Consider the following 20,955-nt stretch of genomic DNA (forward strand, 5'->3'; position numbering starts at 1 on the left):
GGATCCACCGTGTCTTTGCCCAGCGAAGCGGGCCGGGTTTGCTAGTTTTATATATAAGATGTAAATGATGTTAATACCATCGATGTGTGGTGAGTGTGTGCCCAATTTTAAGGCGAACAAATATTATATATATTTTTACGAGCTTCTTAATGTCTTTATCGATGAAGTGTTCGGATAGATGTCAAGGTTGTCTGTAAGCTTCTTTAGCAAGTTCCTCAGCTTTCTCGTTCCTGCAAATACCGGCATGACCTGGTATCCACATAATTTTTATAGAATCCTTATGTTTTAGAAGTATTTCGCGAATTTTTTCAATTAGTGGGGTGTTGTTAATGTGGTTAGCAAGGGCTTCGAATGTGGATTTACTATCACTGCATATCAGATATTTATTTCCACTACGGGAGGCAAACAGTACCGCTTCAAATATTGAAGCTGTTTAGTTGTAAATATCGAGCAATACGTTGGCTTTGCAGCGGCCGAAATCAAACCACCAAGCACGTTTGTCACTGCAAACGTAGTGTTGGGGTCAGACTTCTATCCGTCTTTAAAATAAAATCCCAGTTACCTCAAAGAGGTTCAAAAAATTTGTTATATAGTTGTCTGTCTTTGTTGGGGCTGGTTGAAGATTTTGGATATTTTACTAAAATGGTGATGAAGATAGATCTTAGATCCAACCACTGCGGATGCGTTTCGATTGCTGAGAGCGTTGGTACAAAAACAACTTCGAGGTGCTTGGATAAGTTTAAAATGCGCTATATTGCTGACAGTGAGTTGAACGTTTCTTTTTGAAGCCATTCTGATTCAACGTATCAGCAACTTGTTTCTGCAGTGAAGCATTTTTGGAATCAGCATCATTGAGTTGCTTAGTGTTCTTTGCGAAATAGCTGGCAGTCCTGCTTCGGCTAAAATTACCTTTATTGGAGACGTGGGAAAAGCGCGGATACTTCTCCTGGCCGCAGCATGATATGGAGTTTGAGGGCATTGGATATGTCTTCTTGCGCAGTGTCCGTATATTGTGAGTCCGAAATCGATTTTAGAAAGTATTATGGCTTTTGTTATATTGACAAGAGTTCTTAAATGTACTAGACAATGTTTAGATGAGAAGTATTTTACAATATAAAGTCTAGAGAACAAGCTTAGTCTAACATATTCACAATGATCTTTGAAAGTATATCTCTTATCAAATAATGCCTAATATTTTTAAACTAATATATTACTATGGGGGATTGGAGAGTTAAAAAGGAAAAGGGTAGGGAAGACGCATTTATGTTTTCTGCAGATATGGAAAGATGTGCCTTTGTTAACAGACAGATTAGCTCCGGATATTTTTGACCAAGTGTGTAAGTCCGCCAAGATATTAGAGAACGTGGTTTTTATTATAGTTATGTGCGCATATGTATATACAGGATTTGATTGAAAAGTAATGAGCCTTATTTCTTTTAAGCAGTTTTCTTAAACCATTTGGCTTATACAACTAATATTCTTCAAAATAGGACCCTTGAGCGTCAATACCCCGCTGGTAGCGGTCCTTCCACTGCAGGAAACATTTTTTAAACTCATCCGCCGAAATCGCGTTCAATTCGGCTGTCACAGTTTTAGGGATCGCCTCGATGGAGTCGAAACGCCTTCGCTTCAACTTTCTTTTCAGGCGCAGGAACAAGAAGAATTCCGGAGGGGACAGGTCTGTTCTGTAAGGAGGGTGGGGAAGCACCGGAACCCCCATCTTGGCCGATGCAGAGGTGCAGAGGAAGGCGGTGTGCGCCGGCGGATTGTCGTGATGAAGAGTCCAATTGTTGACGAGGTCGAGCCGAGCCCGGGCGACGCGGTTTTTCAGCCGAAGGAGCACTTCTTTGTAAAATGCGGCGTTTACAGTGCTTCCTGGAGGTACAAACTCCTTTTGGACGATTTTGGACTGTTTGCTTCGTCGAAGGCCTTCCAGATCGCTGTTCGTCTTTGACGTCCTACCGGTCTTCCTTGAACGACTTGTTTCACCGTTTTACCTAAAGACTGGACAGAGATTGGTCCCCGTAAGCCTCCTTGAGTAGCCCAATGGTTTCGTTTAGCTTTACGCAAAATTTGATCGAGTAACGATGCTCCAACGATCGCTGCATTTTCGCCACTGCAAAATCCTAACACACTTTCAAAACAGCTTTCACGCGCGGAGCGATGTTGAATGCACCGCTGTTGCCAGCGAACTGGGACCGGCTTCTAGTAGAAGGTGAAGGTCCAACGATAATTTTCCTCCACCAGCTGATTCTGGTGCAACTGATCGCTTGACAGACGCTCCGCGCGGAAAGGCTCATTACTTTTCAATCAAACCCTGTAAATTCACATATTTGTATTTGAATATGCCTTCTTCCTGTGTGCATGGTAATGAACCATTTCTCTATGAGGATTGTTAATTTGATTTACTTGAAGAATTTTAAACAAAAACCAATTGCATCATCATCATCCTTACCGAATTTATAATTAGTGACGATTAGTTGTTAATAATACCAACTGTTTTAATATAATATTTTTATTATTAATTTATAGGATAGAATAGGACGATGATAGGAAAAGTAGGAAATGTAAGTAATGTGTTTTGAAAAACGCAAATCGACGATGGTGCCTCTTAGTGTTGTTGACTTATTAACGTCTGATGGACAATCGAAATTGAACATATCTTTCATGAATTTCATAAATGTTCCGTAATTTTTCACGTTTGTGTAAATGTAACTTGATCAATTCCATTTACCTCCTTCTCTATATCCATACAAAATATTTATCAAACAAATAAAATTAAAATTTTTTTTTGACTCCATCAGTATTTTCTTATGACGTTGTCACGTTAAACTATCGTCAGTAAACCGATTTCACACAACCTCTTTTTCTGACAATAAACTAAAATTTGCTTGAGAACTATAACCAGCTTATCAAAGTCTCTTTGAGCGGTGTCATGTCAGAATAAGTGGTGGTTTATATACACAAAAAAAAGGAAAAATAAATAACAAATCGCGTAAACAAAAACTTGTTTTTAGGTTTACCGTTTGCCCGTTGTTTTCCTGTTCTACCGCTGCTATGCTCTTGGTGCCTTCAAGTGGATTATTGATTTCTCCCGCTCTTATTGTTTTAAGTTTTCTAGAAAAATTCACCACTCACACCAAATCAAACCGCCTCATAGCTACTTCTTAGGTTTGAGTCCAACAACACAGCAAAATCTGAGCAAAGGTGAGAGTTCGCTTAGAGCTGCGTGGGTCGCGCAACTGGAGGCAAAAATCATAAGTGCAGTGAAGGACTCAACGAGGGAATCAGGTTACCACATACTGCTACTTTTAGGAGAGCTTACGGCTGAGCTCACAAGCATAAAGAAAAGCGTAAAATCTCCTGAAGAAAGAGTAGATACAGTAAAACATGACTGTGTCGAATTAGAGAAGTTGCGAAAAATACGGTGACTGCTGAATAATATTTGTAGTTAACTAATCTACGCTACCTGAGGTCAAGAACATTTTTCGAATACGTAAATCTGCCAACACAAAACTGACGCTCCGATTATTGTAAAGTTCAGCTCTCCTAAGGAGAAATTGTGCCTAAGGCGTGCAGGCTTCGACTCCCACATGCCAATTTACGCTAATGAATGCTTGATTAAAGCAAATCAACCATTGCTGAAAACTGCGTTGCGCTTAAAAAACTACAAACAAATTTTCTCAGCTTTTACAAGGCGCCGGAAAATTTTCAAAAAGCGCTCTCTTAGCGATGCACCCGTTTGTGTTCCATCCAAACACTGAGAAACTTATGACTGATGATAACTGTAAATTCTCTTATGAAATTTATTACATTTCAAATTGTAAATATGTCTTTTGTTGTGTTATTTGAATGTGTTCACGTTACTTTAAGATCTGTTATTGATTTTACTTTTCACTTAAATGACACTTTTCACTGAGTCTGTCATTGAAGTCCCTGGGCAATATTACGTGTGCTTTTTAAGAGAAGAAAAGGACTAAAAATATGCCATATCAATGCTCGGAGCCTATGCAGGTAAATTGACGACTCTCTCTCTCTCTCATTGATATTGTGTGCAAATTAAAGTTATAACGCGGGTGAGCGTTAAAAAAATAAAATAAATCGCTTGCTTCCAAAGTATAACTTGAAGTGACTCTTTTATTCTTACGTTATTTCTTTTATACCAAATTTTTGCTTACTCTATACTTAACAAATAATTGTTTGTGTTTACAATAAATCTTTCACTACTGGATGAGCTTATTTCATCATGTGCTTATGCTAGCTTTAAAAAGTACTTGACAAATAATTGTTTATGTTTATAATTTTGTGCTTATGCTAGCTTTAAAAAGTATTGCTTATTGTAATTCTATCCTTAACAAATAATTGTTTATATTTACAGTAAATCTTTCACTATTGGATGAGCTTATTTCATCATCCAATTAGTGCTTATGCTAGCTTTAAGAAGTATTGCTTACTCTAACTTTTTGTATATATTTGCCGTTATGCGGCTTACCAGAGTAGGGTATTAACTCTCCCTCCTCTAAATCGAAACGTCCCGTCTTCGAATATATATCGGTGATATTCTGAATCGTCAAATCAATATCACTCATTAACATTTCTTTTATATTTTTACTTCTTAATGCTTTTTTCACATATATTTTCTTTATTAATATAATTTATAAACTGTATAAAAAGGCAGTGACACTATCAATACTGTGGTAAGTGACCACCAAATCGGTTTTTCTTGAATTTCCTGTTTTATTTTATTTAATACATTCGAATTTTCAAATTTTAAGTATTCATTTGTAGATTCAACATACTCAGTTATTTCAAAGTTATTAATATAATTAATTTTTACATAATTCCAAATTTTTTCATCAATATTTTCATATGTAACATTATCAATTATAGTATAATTCTTAAAAACTATTAAATAAACTCCATCTAATGTGTGTTCATCAATTACATGCGTTCCAGAAGCTAATATGGCCCCCTGTTTTATTTCTTCTATGTCTTTATTTTTCTCTTTTAATTTTATGCATTTGGTTCTTGCTTTATTCAAAATTTTTGTCAAACAAGATTTCCTTTCTTTAATTTTACAGTATGTATTTTTTATTTCTTCTTTACATTCTTTTACATTTACATAATCATTTCCACACTTCGCTATTTCATCCTCATTTATCAATTTACCATCTCTCTGCGCTATAGCCTGGACTTCATAAAATTTACAATCATACAATACCATCTCTCTGCGCTATAGCCCGGACTTCATAAAATTTACAATCATACAATACCTTTGGATATTTTAAATATATTACAATTAATTCTTTATTTTGAATTACTTTGAACTGTGAATCATCTATTAAGGCCCTTATTATGAGCAACATTCGATCTTCGACTATAGTCGAAAGTGCTGGTCGAACGAATTTTCATTTGGTATTATGGTGCTCATTCGTTGAAGAATAGGACTGTTGTGAATTTCGATCGCTCGACGCATTTACAATAGATAATTTTTCTCAGCTGATACAGCAAATCAAAATAAAAGAAAAACCGATTGTGTTGAAATTCTTTGCTAACAACAGTTTTAAAAGTTAAAAAAAGTATTTTTTGTGAAAATGAGTACAACGGAGTTGTGGTGCGACGATTCATCGGTCGATGAAAGATTAGTGGAACTAGCTAGATGTAGAAAACAGCTGAGGGGCGCATCCAACCCCTTGAAATGGCTTCCACTAAGTAAGTTTAGTATTTTCAAAATGTGTTGACGTACTTAATATTACAGAAATTTCCTTACAGTTTTTTAAAGAACTTTAGATTTTCTAAAGAGGCGTTTATGAACCTACTGTCCAGTACAAAAAACCAGTTGCAGCAGTGCACCCGGGCCAAGAGCTCTTCACTATTCTCCAAAAAAAGCAACACAAATTATTAATGTGTGTGCGGTTTCCACAACATTTGCTTGTTTTATACTGTTCAACATCCGGATGAAGAGTTATCCGATGAGACCCTCAACGATGATGCTGAAGATTTTGAAGTGGAGCCTAATAACGGAGAAGCAGAAAACATAAGAAATGAAATTCTTAGAATATTATAGAAAAATCTAAAAAGTATTAAATAGAAACCTTTACGCCACAGTTTCTGTTTTATTTTTGTTATAAATTTTCTTTATTCAATTATTCGTCATTCGAAAAAAATATGTATTTCAGTTCCTCTACGTATTTCAGCCCATATGGGTCCCCAAGGGAAAATAAAAATGTATTTCTATAAACATCACAAAAAAAAAACCATTATTAACCTTAATCCATTTTGCTGCCGTTCTAACTGGTGGTCCCAAGCAATTCAGCTCCGTTGTAAATTCCCCCCATTTTTTTGCACTTTGGTGTAAATCACTTTTGCGAATTGTGGATTCTCTTCCATTAATGCAACTAGCCTTTCTAATTGCTGTTTGGTACTCACGACTTTCGACCTGCATAATATTAACAAAATTAGTATATATTTATATTATTATTTGGTTACTATAAAAGAATAAATAATCGCAAACAACTTATATTTTAACAAGTTTTACCACAATACGCTACACAATCGAAAGCAAAATTGCATTCGACTCTAAATTCGGTATACAACGAAAATTTCGACAGCGTTGCACCGCTCATAATACCAAATTGACATTCGATTTTCGATCTTCAACAACCAACGAATATCGAAGATCGAATGCAACTCATAATAGGGGCCTAAATCTGTAATCGTTATTCGTCCGTGTTCATGTCGTATTATATTTCTTCTCCCATCAATGTGCAGAATAGCTGGATTCAAAATTCCTACCTTTGCCAAAGTTTTAGTTTGTATTAAATTCTGTAATTCATTAATGATATAACTATTTCTACGCTTACTCATCATTCTAAATATTACGATTTAATATTATCCTTGTGAATTATTCTGTCGCCAAATTTCTGAATTATTCTTTTATTTCCCCTATCTTCTTTTACTTTTTGTCTCCTATATTTCGGTTTTAATTTATTCCTTTCACCTATAACTTTCTCATATACTGTCTGACATGGAGTATAATTTTTTTCTTTTCGTCTTTTATTATGTACCTTCAACATGACTTCCTGTGCCGATTTTAATTTATCTTTTATATTTTCATGTGGTTTTTTATTGTAAAGCACCTCATACGGTTTTTCTTTAATTGTCGAATGAATAGTTTTATTGTATTGCTGAGCTGCTCTAATGATGGATTCTAAATCACTTATTAAATTCAATTCCTCCTTTAAACATATTCCTATTTCAATGAGAGTAGAATGCACTCTTTCTACCTGACCATTAGTTACTGAATGTCTTGGATCGCAATAATAGGTATATTTTAATATTACATCTATTAGCAAATGATCTAAATTGAGCCGATGCAAAACTTGGTTCATTGTCCACTGTAATTCTCTTTACTTCCGGAAATACCTGTAAAGCTTCCAAAATCTTTTCGATTAAATTTGTCTTATCTTCAATATGCTTAACTATCAAGAACTTAGAATAAGAGTCAATCAAAGTTAAAAATTTCAGTTTTTGAGCGTAAAAAATGTCAACATGAACTTGTTAACCTTCTTTCTCTGGAATTGGTGCCCTTCCAATTGGTACCTTTTGGGGTTGTCTATCGTATTTATTCTTATTACATACCTGACAATTTCTAACATATTGCTTGAATTGCTTCACCATTTGGGGCCAATAGTATTGATCCCTGATCTGTGCCAAATTTTTCCTATAATTTCTATGCGCTCTACCATGTGTTTGCTCTATAATATAATATTACCCTGGTCCTCTCTATTCGAGACATCAATTGGAAAACACTTCACATGTAAAAATTTCGTTACCGGAGAAGTATCCATCAATACGGTTTTTATTTCATATCCCACTTCCGGAGTACAAAATATTCCTGTAACCAATTTTGGATTTAATTGTTCGGAAAGAACAGGTATTATATTTTCTGGTTTATCATATTCTATTAAAAATCTAGTGTTACCGAAGATTAAAACTCTTTCTTGGGTAGTAATTTTTCCACCTTGATTTATTAATATTTGCTGTTTAAAATGATTCAATGGCTTGTTAGTTTCCCTAGGTTAGGTTAGGTTAGTATGGTTGCCCAGGGAGTGGGCACACTTGGACGAAGAGAGATTCGTCCTTTGTGATACCATTTTCAAGGAGGTGAGGAGAGGGGAAGGACCGATGAGGTGCAGGGAGAGGGCGGGGAGAGGTGGTGATGGGAAGGTTAGGAGCGTGCGGATTATGAACGATGACTATGTTTGCGTCAACCGCTTAATGCTGCTGACCCGAGCGCCTTCGGTTCACACGTGGCCAGAAGGATTTCGCGACTTTGCACGTTTGTGCATTTTCCCAGCGCTCGCTGAGTTTGCACAGTTTCCCGCAATGTCGCTGTGACCGGGAACCCAGATGAGGCTGATGTCAAAGAATTCGGACGCAGTCGAAAGTGAGGTCAAGCATTCCTTGACCAATTCCGAATGCACCGTCATAGACCCGAGGGCCCTTATTGCCGCTTGGCTAGTCTGATGGGGAGCCCTTCGCAAAAGACTCCTCCGCCAACCTTTCCTTCCAACTTCGATCCATCTGTGAACAGATTCACCAGGCCCTGCCCCCAAGTGTAGCCCCCCGTCCACTCTTTCCTTGACGGGATGTGAGTGGAGAATGTTCCGGCTGGACTAAATGAGGGTATACACTGGTCTGTTGACAAAGGGATGAAATCAAAGTTTCTAAGGATGCTTGAGTGCCCATAAGGGAGATTGAGCTTATAGCTCCAGCCCCTCAGTCTGATTGCGGTGCGTGTAGCGGCAGTTCTGCCTGCGATATCTACGGGTACCACATTTAACATTGCGTTGAGCGCCAGAGTAGGAGTCGTTCGAAGCGCCCCACTGATTCCAATGAGTGCCGACCTCTGAACTCTTTCCAGCTTCTTCACCAATGTCGTCTTCTCTAGTGAGTTCCACCAGACTATGACTCCATATAACAAGATAGGCTTTACAATAGTATTATACAGCCAGAAAACAACTCGAGGCGAGAGGCCCCATCTTTTGCCAATTGCGCCCTTGCACCCATACAAGGCGATTGTTGCCTTCCGCACCCTTTCCTCAATATTGGGCTTCCATGTAAGCTTGCTGTCAAGAATAATACCAAGGTACTTCACCTTGTCAGAAAGCATCAGAGGAGCGCCCCCTAGTGAGGGAAGTTGAGCTCTGGGTATTTTATACTTCCTCGTAAATAGGACGAGCTCCGTCTTAAGAGGATTCACCGACAGGCCACAATCCGTTGCCCATCTAACAACTGCATTCAGATATCCCTGCATCAAGTTGTACAGAGTATCCAAAAATTATCCTCTAACAATTAGTGCCACGTGATCCGCGTAGGCAATTACCCTGCAGCCTCCCTTCACCAGCTCCTCCAACAGATCATTTAGAACAACAACCCAGAGGAATGGTGAGAGAACCCCACCTTGCGGAGTGCCTCTACTCACCTGCCGGTGGATGGAGATACCGCCCCACTCTCTTATAAGGTCGGTTTCGACCCCTAGCTTACCTAGAGACCTGGTAATTGCCTCCGGAAGGACGTTGTTAAAAGCCCCCTCAATGTCGAGGAAGGCGCCTACCGCAAACTCCTTCTGAAGAAGAGACTCTTCGATTTCTTCCACGATTGTATGTAGGGCAGATTCCACCGATCTACCCTTGCAATAAGCATGTTGAGTATGCGACAGTCGACCCCGAGGAATTTCGCTTCTTATGTGCAGGTCAATCAGTCTCTCAAGGGTTTTCAGTAAGAAAGATGAGAGACTAATTGGTCTGAAGTCCTTAGGGGAGACGTGCGAGCTCTTACCTGCCTTGGGTATAAAGACAACCCTCACGGCCCTCCATGATCTTGGTATGTAGCCCCTGGCTACGCAGCTCGCATAGATGGGGCTCAACCAACGACATGATACCTCCACAGATTTCTGTAGTTGGGCAGGAATGATGCCGTCAGGACCAGGAGACTTGAAGGGCCTAAAGGAGTCAATGGCCCAAGCCAGGCGACACTTGTCCAGCAACCAGCCCCGGTCCGGAATGCAAGTTGAAATGCTATCCAGGCCGGTGCTGCTAGGTGCTGGGCTCATCGGAAAATGGGCGTCGAGAAGTAACTTCAGTGACTCATTCGTCTCTTAGGTACCCCAAGGGAGCGGAACTCTTCGTGAGTACTCGTCTAAACCTGCAGTACTCATGGCAGCCCTCTACGCTTTCGCAGAAGCTTCTCCAGGAGTCCTTCTTAGCCTTCCTAATTTCGGACTTGTATATTCCTAACCCTGCTTTATACAGTTCCCATCCCGAGGGAGACCTAATTCTTTTAGCCCTGTTAAAAAGGCGTGAGGCATGAGGCCCTAAGCTCAGATAGCTCCGTTGTCCACCAGGGCGGTTTTTCCTTCCTGGGAAAAACTGTTATTGGACAAGAAGTTTCCAAGGCCTTGTTGCAAGCTGAGGTGAAAGTTTCCACCAGTTCGTCGATCGCTTCTTCCGATAGATCTAGATTTCCTCCCGGTGCTTTGGGGAGTAAGCTCAGCAAATTTCTATAATACGCATCCCAGTCCGTCCTCCTCAGGTTCCTGTAGGGGGATCTTATTGGACGAGTTTGAGTGAGAGAGAACTGAATGTACCTACGGTCCGAGAAGGAATGAGTGTTTAGCACCCTCCAATCGGAGATTCGGCTTATCAGTGAGGAAGAAGCCAGAGTAAGGTCAAGCACCTCTTCTCTGGCTGCGGTAATAAAAGTGGGGTCTTTACCCCTGTTACATATAAACAAGTCCTCGTTTAAAATATAATCAAAAAGTGACTCACCTCGTGCATTGATGTTAGAACTTCCCCAGCAGGTATGATGGGAGTTCGCGTCAGTGCCTATGATAACGCCGATGTTCTTGCGTTTTGCTTCAGCCAGGGTTTCCCTTAGCAGCGCCGGAGGTGGTTCCACCTCGTCATCGTGTGCCATATATACGGACATCAGGAATAGCTTTCCAGCCGGGCCCTCCAGATTCACCGTCACAATGTCTTCATTCCTGAAATTAAGCAAAATAAATGCGTTAAGTTCCCTCCTGATGAGTATACAGGATCTTAGTTTACCTGTCCTGCTATACGCCACCAGCTTGTAGCTTTTCGGCCTGAGCCCAGAAATGCCGTTGCTGCTCAGCCACGGCTCCTGAATCAGGACTATATCAGCTCCACCTTGCTCAAGGTGGATAAGTAGGTTGGCGGACGCCGCCTTAGAGTGCTGAAGATTTATCTGAAGAATATTCATCCTCCAGGATCCTCTCCATCACCTCCAGGACGGTGTCCTCACTCTCCGAGGCCAGAAGCCTCTCCTCCTCCGCCCTGTCGAAGAACGACCCGAGGCTTATGACGGACCCCGGTAAAGAGCGGACGTCATCAGCATTGTCACCCTCCGACGTGACGGAATCTACCTCCATGTCCACAGGAGCTTCCTCTACTGTGGGCATTGCTTCTCCCAGCACTTCCGGATGTGCGGGGGCATCTCCTCTGGCATCGGTTTGGTAGACCTTAAGGACTACCTTCTCGAAGCCATAGTTGATGACCCCCTTTGCTTCAGCAAGAGGACTGAGAGACTCTGCATTCAGCAGAATCAGCACTTGCCGATAAGATCCCTCAGTCTTCTCCACCTTAACCACCCTCCAGTTGTGCGTGGGAAGTTTGGGGTTACAGTAGCGGAGGATTTCCTCCATCTCCTTTGAAGTAGAGGGTTCGGAGGGGAGCCAGACACGTGCTCGCGGACGCACAGGTAGATCCCTTCTGTCCACTACCTTCAGCTTGGCTCCCTCCCCTACCTCTCCCACCAAGGCTACTGCCGCCCTATACATTGAGGCTGACCGTTCGTCAGCGCAGACGATTCTCTTGTAGGAACCGTAGTGCCATCCGGCACTTTCACAGCTTGGAGGTGGTCCAGGGTTTTCCCTCACCACCTTCATGAACACGGCAGAGATGGCGGACGCTACCCTCTTCCACTCCTCCCTTGAGATAGCGCTGTCTTCTCTACCGCTGTCCATCACCCCGAGAATGATGGAGCCCGCCTGCTTAGCGACTTCGCTAAACGATTTTGGTGGGTCCTCGAAGAGATACCCCCGAAGTCCCCGGAAAGCTAGGTGAAAGTCCTTTGCTGGTGCTGGCTACCCCATCCAGCGCCACTGCTCTAGGAGTCGCAGACGGTTCCGTCTGTGATCCGCTACCTATTAAAGGTGGGTTCCCACCTTTGACCCCCGGATTTATGGAGAAAGTCGGTTCCGACTTTCCCCCGGTGTCCCCCTTGGTCACTGCCCTACACGTCGATTCCGACGCCTTACCCCGACTAGAGACTAGCCCCCGGGGCGTAGGTTTTTTGGGAGGTGATTTCCCTCCCCCAGTCCTGAGAGAGGTAGTTTTGGGGTTCGGTTCCGAACTCCCGCTACCCCCTGAAGCTTTCTGCAGGGTTATTGTGTTGTTATTGTTTGTTGTTGTTGTGTTTCTGTTTTTGTTATTGTTATTGTTCATTGTTGTTGTTGTTGGGTCCCCACTCGAAGCTGCTATCCAAACCCGTAGTGTGTAGTCGTCCTTAAATGGTCCCATGGTTGTCTGTGCCATAGCAGGGACGCCATGCGAGGGTTGACGCATGTCCTTATGGGGCATGCGTTCAGAGCCAGACCGGACACAAAGACGGGAGTCGTCTCAACCGCACCTACACCGCCAACCCAATGGCTACGGATTTGGAACGTACTCCGAGGCCTGCCAGGGTTTTAACGGAACGGGGGCAGTCACGTCATTAGCCCATCAGCCATTTCTGCTGAGTTTCACCTAATTGAAATTTCATCACTACTCTCGGCTGAATGCTGTGTATTCGCAAATGAATCCTCCGATTCTGAAATTTCATTATTCGATTCTGTTAAATTATTTAACTGCTGTCTCGATAGTGCATCTGCTACAACATTTGTTGCTCCGGGTTTATAGATTATTCTTGGCGAAAATTCTTCAATAAATGCCCCCCATCTTTTCATTTTAACATTAGGGTTTCTTTCAGATATCGCAATCGATAGCGGTTGGTGGTCCGTATAAATTTCTAAATCTTTTACAGCATAAAGGTAATGTCGTAATGTTTTCAATGCCCAAACAATAGCATAAAGCTCCTTTTCGTTAGTTGCATAATTCTGTTCGGTTGAATTCAAAGTCTTTGAAATAAATGTTATGGGTTTTCCTCGTTGTGATAATACAGCCCCCACAGCTACATTTGAAGCGTCGGTATTTAAAATTAATTTTTCACTAAAATCAGGTCGCGATAATTTAATACATTGGCATAATACATCCTTTAACCTTTCACAAGCGGCTATACCTTCTTGGTCAAGATCAATCATTGTCTTTTTTGATACATGCTGCGATACTCCTCCATTTTTTCCTTTTAAGTGCTTTGTCAGTGGCTTAGCTATTGTAGCGTAGTCTTGAATAAATTTCCTGTAATATCCTGTTAATCCCAAAAAACCCCTTAATTGTCGTAAAGTTTTAGGTATGAGATAATTTTTTATCGCTTCCACTTTTTTTGGGTCTGTTTTAACAACCTTATGAGATACTACGTATCCCAAAAATTCAACTTCTGTTTCTATAAACCTTGATTTTTCAAGAGATATTTTCATATGAGCCTCCCTTAATCTTTCAATTATTTCTTTTAATTGCTGAATATGTTCTGTCAATGTCTTCGAAAATATTATAATATCATCAATATAGACTTGGCAAAATTTACCGATATATTCACGTAAAATATCATTCATTGCTCTCTGAAATATATAATACTAGGGGCATTCCTTAGCCCAAATGGCATCCGTAAGTACTCATATTTCCCGTTATTAACTGAGAAAGCTGTTTTTTCAATATCACCTTCCTGCATTAAAATCTGATGAAATCCTGACTCTAAATCAATTGTTGAAAAATATTTGGATTCCCCCAAATTCGAAAGTATCACCTCAGAATTAGGCATGGGGTATCTATCTGATATTGTTTTTTCATTTAATTTTTTAAAATCTATGACCAACCTTAGTTTAGGACTTCCATCCTCGTTCATTCCCTTTTTCGGAACAACCCAAACAGGAGAATTATAAGGACTGTTGCTATTCCTTATTATACCCTTCCTTAGTAAATTTCCAATTTCCTCATTAACAAAATCATTTACAGAAACAGGATACGGATCTTCAGCGGGCGCTTTAGAGGTTTCTTCCTCCAAAGTTAATTCTTTATTTGTTTTATGCTGGTATGACTCATCAGCTGGCGTCATAAGACAATTTTTTCCCATGATAACTTTTGTATTTCCAAAGCATTCCTTCTTTGAATTTTCATTTTTTTCTTTTATATTGCCGGTATTACCTTCGGCGGGCGCTTTAGGACTTCTGTGTCCCAAAGATTTTACTTTTATATTTCCAAAGCATTCCTTCTTTGAATTTTCATTTTTTTCTTTTATATTGCCGGTATTACCTTCGGCGGTCGCTTTAGGACTTCTGTGTCCCAAAGATTTTACTTTTATATTTCCAAAGCATTCCTTCTTTGAATTTTCATTTTTTTCTTTTATATTGCCGGTATTACCTTCGGCGGGCGCTTTAGGACTTCTGTGTCCCAAAGATTTTAATATCGTTCTGAATATTCGTTCCCATAATTAATTAACTCCTTTTCCATATCAATCTTAGCTCTAATCTTCTTCAAAAAATTAGCTCCTATCAAGAAATCACTTTCTAAATTATCTATTTCATAAAATCTTTCCATACATCCCAATAGATGTACGTTATGAAACAAATCAATGACGGTCGAACCATGAATAGTCCTTACCTTCTTCTTAATTGCTAATTCCTGTCCATTGTCATACACTCCCTTTCTAATATAACAACTATTAGCACCGGTATCTATTAGTATCCTCATTACTTTTCCGGTTTGCAAATCTGTCCGGAATATGTAGGGCAGGTGGAAGTTTGACCTAAAAAATGATTTTCACTAATATTATTGATTCTCTGAGCCTTTGCAGGTGGTTGACCACTAAAGTTTGTAATATCATTTATTTTTATCGGTGGATTAAACCTATTCCCAGAGAAAGCATTACCCTGTTGTGGTCTTGCAAACATCCCTCGTTGCACCACAGGAGCATTACCAGATGAAGTATCCATGGGTTCTGGCTTTGGGAAATTTACATTTGTATTCTGTCTTACTTGTGGATATCTCAAATTATTTTGGAACACCATTTTTTGATCACCTCTAAAATTATTTTGATAATTTCCATTAACATTATTTCCCTGGTTTCGAGCTCTTGAAAAGTGCAATGCAAATTCTGATCGCATTTGATTTGATTGTAGCTTCTGAGCCTTAGCGAAAGCGTTTGGTAAATCGACTGGAGCCAATGTGAAAAGTATCTGGTTAAGTGGAGGATGTAAACCAGTAATAAATGTCCTCAAAGCAGTTTCGCGATTCTTAATATTAAGTTGGTTTGTTATTTCTGAATTAGTACCATGCGTCATTATGGTCTTATTAATTAGTAAAGTTAATTTACGGTTTACTTCATTACAATAATCTATTAGGGATTTTGATCCTTGTCTTAAAATACTCATCTCTTGATCAATTACATGAATTGGTCGTCTGTCAGCATATGCGAAGTCCAATCTAGCAAATATGGCCTCTAAATTCAATACAGCCCCATGATTAGTCAAAATATCGTTCGCATCTCCTACAATTTTATTTCTTAATATAGTTAGTGCGCCAAAGTATCTTCTGCTACCTTCAATATACAAACTCATAGAATTTTTTGCAGCCTCTCTCCAACTCACATATGATTTACCTGAAAACACGGGCAAAGATCGAATTATATCCAAGCTTTCATTACACATTAATGCATCGTCAATAGTCTGAGTCCGATACTCAGTTACCTGAGAAGCTGTGGTCAGAGCCCTAATTTGGTTATTCAATTGACCTATTTCAATACGTAAGTTTGCGGTGTGAGTAGCTATTAATCAAGCTATATCTTCCGCAGATAAATTATTCACTGCATTCTTGCAAATCTAACTATTATATCGTCCAGTATATAAAAAATTTTTTTTTTTGTTTTTTTTTAAGGTCCTTCCCTCACCTTTTGCACTTATTCTCTTGATAAATCTTTCACTCAATTACACTTTTTCACTATCTTCTTATTTAAATATGGGCACTTAGACTCTTTGTGATTATTGCCACAGTAACTGCAATAATACAGACGCACGTCTTTAGGGGTACTTGAACTATTTCCCATTTACCTTATTTCTACGGGTTTTTTGAAGTGAAACTTCTTTTGTCTCGAAGGATGAAACGCTGTGAGGAGTAAAACCATAGCGTTTCATCGATATGTGACGCTACGCCAGCGCCATCTGTTAAAAGCGTGGCGTGGATGAAACGCTGTGAGGAGTAAAACTACGCTAAACTACGTAAAACTCACGCTATGCCAGCGCCATCTGTTAAAAGACTGGCGTGGCGTGTCGTCGTGAATGTAATGCGGTCGTTTATTATTGCATTCTTATCGAATGTAATTTGTAAATATGACATTTGATTGACGGCCGCCGTAGCCGAGTGGGTTGGTGCGTGATCACCATTCGGAATTCACAGAGAGGTCGTTGGTTCGAATCTCGGTGAAAGCAAAATTAATGAAAACATTTTTCTAATAGCGGTCGCCCCTCGGCAGGCAATGGCAAACCTCCGAGTGTATTTCTGCCATGAAAAAAATCTGCTCATAAACATATCATAAAACAAAATGAAATAAATGCATAAAAAAAAAAAAAAAAAAATTTTCTTGTGATTCGAACCAAGGATTTCGGATCGGAAGCCCACATTGCTAGCCGCTGGGCTATCGCGCTGTGCTGTCGCCGCAAAATAATGTATCATAAATCTGTTTACCATACCAAAGACCATACACTTTGCGAACGCATTTCGGTGGAAACAGTTGACAGTTATCCCAAACACAATATTATATTAGTAACGCGAGACGCGTCATAGAGTGTGTGTGTAGTTTTGAGCAAATCTTACAAACATATTTTGTTTTGTTGATTGATTTCTGTTAAATATGGCATCAAATCAACAAAAACGGAAACCGAAAACAGGTGCTGAACGGCAACGTGAGTATTTGGAGCGTAAAAAATTAAGAGCTACTGTTGAACACCGTGACAGTGAATCCTCCGGTTGTACGATAAGTGATAATTTGTAGTACCAACAACAAGATGCGGAACTACCATTGATGCAGTATTTCATCGATACCTTGATAGATTAGAATGTAGATCATTTTTTACGTATTTCAGTTACCATAAAGCCCTTGTTTCATTTTTGGAAAACGAATCCAATAATGATAATGACAATGCCGAGAACCAAATGTAATTGAGTACAATAAATTCATTTCTTTTTATATTAAAATAAATAAATAATTCTGTTTAATAAAATTCCATTCCATGCTTTCCATGACTTCTGCATGCATTATATTGAAATAATAGTTAAATTATTGATTTGTTGATAAAAGAAGTTTCACTTCAATCGTGCGGGTTCCGTGAACTACCACACACTTTCTTTTTTCTTATTATTATGATAAATTAACTTACATTAATATACTCCTGATTCTGGTGTCGTCCTTTGCTGGTACTTAGATTCTTTGATTGTTGCTTTCTGTTTCTTTCACAGCTATTTCACTGCCGTTTCCTTTCTTACTGCTTTGTAGTCCTGTGAGAATTTTCTACTGCTTTGTAGTCCTGTGAGAATTTTCTACTGCTTTGTGGTCCTGCGAGAATTTTCTTCTGCTTTGTGGTCCTGCGAGATTTTTCTACTGCTTTCTGGTCCTGCGAGAATTTTCTTCTGCTTTGTGGTCCTGCGAGATTTTTCTACTGCTTTGTGGTCCTGCGAGAATTTTCTTCTGCTTTGTGGTCCAGCGAGAATTTTCTACTGCTTCAAAAAAAATTTCTCGAAAATTTTTATTTTTTTCGCCCAATTCATGGGGTACTTTTTTTCAAAATATATTGTGTTATTTGTTTTTTTCGCCCGATTCGTGTGGTACTTATTTTATTATCTCCGACCGTATGCCCTCTCGCACGAGGTATTTGCTTACGGTTGATGCTCCTGGCAGGATCGCCAATTAAAGTTATAACGCGGATGAGCGTTAAAAAAATAAAATAAAACGCTTGCTCCAAAGTATAACTTGAAGTGATTCTTTTATTCTTACGTTATTTCTTTTATACCAAATTTTTGCTTACTCTATACTTAACAAATAATTGTTTGTGTGTACAATAAATCTTTCACTACTGGATGAGCTTATTTCATCATCCTATAATTTATGCTTATGCTAGCTTTAAAAGTACTTGACAAATAATTGTTTATGTTTATAAATTTGTGCTTATGCTAGCTTTAAAAAGTACTTGACAAATAATTGTTTATGTTTATAAATTTGTGCTTATGCTAGCTTTAAAAAGTATTGCTTATTGTAATTCTATCCTTAACAAATAATTGTTTATATTTACAGTAAATATTTCACTATTGGATGAGCTTATTTCATCATCCAATTAGTGCTTATGCTAGCTTTAAGAAGTATTGCTTACTCTAACTTTTTGTATATATTTGCCGTTATGCGGCTTACCAGAGTAGGGTATTAACTTGCATATGTGTGATGAACTCTTCGCAGTCAAAGGGCACAAAATTTACCGACATGATAGACAAGCACGTGGAGGAGGAGTGGCGATTTCTGTGGGGGAGTCATTGAAATGTTTTGTGAAGTCCAAATCTAGCGTAGGTTTTTGTGTTGAATATCTGTTTGTCAAAATTGTTTGTAATGATTGTAAAGTTCTCGTTGGTACTGTGTACCGTCGAAATAAAAATGTTGACTGTGCCCCACTAGCGAATATCAAGGAGGAATTATCGTTATCTTATGAAGGCCTCATTGTTGCTAGTGATTTCAACTGCAATTGGTTAGTTGAACCCTACGTAACTCACATAATGAGTACGTTTGGTCTTCTACCAATAGATTCAGTAATACCAACGCACTTCACCAATGGTAGTGTGTCTCTCATTGAACACTTTTATACGAATAATTTAAAACGATTTTATTATACGATGCCTGTCTATGCCTGTTTTTCCAAACATGACTTAATTTTCTTGCCGTTTGACTTCTCTGTCACTACAACTGATGACGTTCAGCATTTAAGCTTTAAAAAAATAGACTATGTTAAAATTAACAATGACGTAAATAAAGTTCACTAGCACTCTGTAAAGAATATGATATCTACCGACGGCCAAATGCAATATTTCCAGAAGAATTTAGTAAATCTATTTAACACTCACATTATAATCAAGACAATGATTAAGCGAGATTATAACAACATTTGTTTCAATTCAGAAATTAAAGAAGCTATGCGGAATCGCAGAATAAAACGTATGATCGTTGGAAAGGACACAAAACACACGATTTTCAAAATCTATTTATATTAACACTCACATTATAATCAAGAAAATGATTAAGCGAGATTACAACAACATTTGGTTCAATTCAGAAATTAAAGAAGCTATGCGGAAACGCAGAATAAAACGTATGATCGTTGGAAAGGATACAAAACACACGATTTTCAAAATCAGTTTTCAGCTATGAGAAAAGAAGTTACTAGAATGGTTAGAAATGCCAAGTCCAAGTACTTTAAAACCAGTTTTGCAAGGGTAGTCGCCAGCAAACAAACTTGGCAAACAATCCAACCCATTGGTATTGTTAAAAGTAAAGTGAAAAATTTTCAAAGCTTGTTAGATCTTGACACTATAAACGAAAAATTTGTAAATATTTCGACATCTCGAGTCATGAACACTAACACAAATTTTTCTAGTCCTCTTTCAAATGATCTAGAATCCAGCTTTTCGTGTATTGATCCATCCGACGTCCTTGAATGTTTTCTCTCGATCCGGTCAAATGCCGTTGGGATGGATGGTATACAACCTTTTTCTAAAATCTGTTGTACCGATTCTACTTCCATATACTACTCACTGTTTTAACATGATACTAACAACGTCCGTTGTCCGTGCCCATCTCTAAAGCCGACGATGAATTCAGAGCAGTTGCAATTTTACCCTATCTTTCAAAGGTTTTCGAATTATTCATGCATAAACAGTTGAGCGCTTTTCTTTCCAAGAACTCTCTTTTACACAAACGGCAATCCGGTTTTCGAAAAGGATATAATTGTATAACTGCACAGATTGACGTCCTCGAAGGTATTCGTGAGTCCATTGACGACGAGAAAGTCACTTTGGTCTAGGATCTATTTTTGGTCTCTCCTCTTTTATTTGTACACCAACGACCTACCAGCAATCGTTATCGAAATGCACTCTCAATTGTATGCAGATGATGTCCAAATTTATAGATCTTGCAATCTCAATGAAATAGATGACTGTGTTCTTAAAATGAAACAAAATTTATGCCGCATAAACAAATGGACATCCGACAATGCACTAACTCTCCACTATAATAAGTCTCAAGTGCTTTTTATGTCGAGAAAACCCCTCGTCGCTTTAACTTTTCCAAAAATCTTACTCGATGGCATTATTATTAATTATGTACATACGGTTAAAAATCTCGGAATCCTTTAAAACCGTAGATTAAATTGGGATAGTCACGTAAATTTAGTCGAAGGTAAGATGTGCAGAAGGATTCACGCGCTCTGGACGACGCAATTCTTTACTCCTCTCCGCATTCGAATTTTTATTGTTAGAAAATATAGTATGTTATGCTATCGTTATTATGTATAAATTGTGGTTATGCGCGTACATACATATAATACATATAAGCTAAATGTTTTGTTTAATAATATTACTCGGTATGTATTCGGCATCAAGGCAAGATACCACGTTTCTCATCTTTCTAACACAATCTTCTCCATGTCCACAGAGAAGCCTTTTCAGTTTAGATCCCTCCTACTTC

This window comes from Anastrepha obliqua, chromosome 6 (assembly GCF_027943255.1).
Source record: "Anastrepha obliqua isolate idAnaObli1 chromosome 6, idAnaObli1_1.0, whole genome shotgun sequence".
Taxonomy (NCBI): domain Eukaryota; kingdom Metazoa; phylum Arthropoda; class Insecta; order Diptera; family Tephritidae; genus Anastrepha; species Anastrepha obliqua.